Source organism: Aptenodytes forsteri, unplaced genomic scaffold (assembly GCF_000699145.1).
Source record: "Aptenodytes forsteri isolate BGI_AS27 unplaced genomic scaffold, ASM69914v1 Scaffold659, whole genome shotgun sequence".
Taxonomy (NCBI): domain Eukaryota; kingdom Metazoa; phylum Chordata; class Aves; order Sphenisciformes; family Spheniscidae; genus Aptenodytes; species Aptenodytes forsteri.
Genome location: NW_008795299.1, coordinates 34,956 through 35,282, shown reverse-complemented (window position 1 = coordinate 35,282; position 327 = coordinate 34,956).

The following is a 327-nucleotide window of genomic DNA, read 5'->3' as shown; positions in this document are numbered from 1 at the left end:
ACAGCCCCGTCCCCGTCCCTCGCCGGCTCCGGGTGAGGCTCAGGGTTTTTCCCCCGTTCTCCATGGCTGCTTTTTCGTACATGGCAATTTTCCACCCGGCTTTTGTTCTCTGCCTGCCTGGCGGTGCCTCCCTGTCCCCGCTCCCTGCCAGCCCCGGCGGGTTATTTTTGGAGGCTGCCAGAGGTCGGGAGGACCTGCACCCTGGCGGGGTGGGACCTGGGAGGGCTGCTTGGCCGGGTGACAGTCAGCAGTGGCGGTCCCCGTCCCTCACAGCTCGGGGGGGCTGCTCCCGGGCGGGAAGCGGACGAGTCCCAGCAAGGTGTGGGT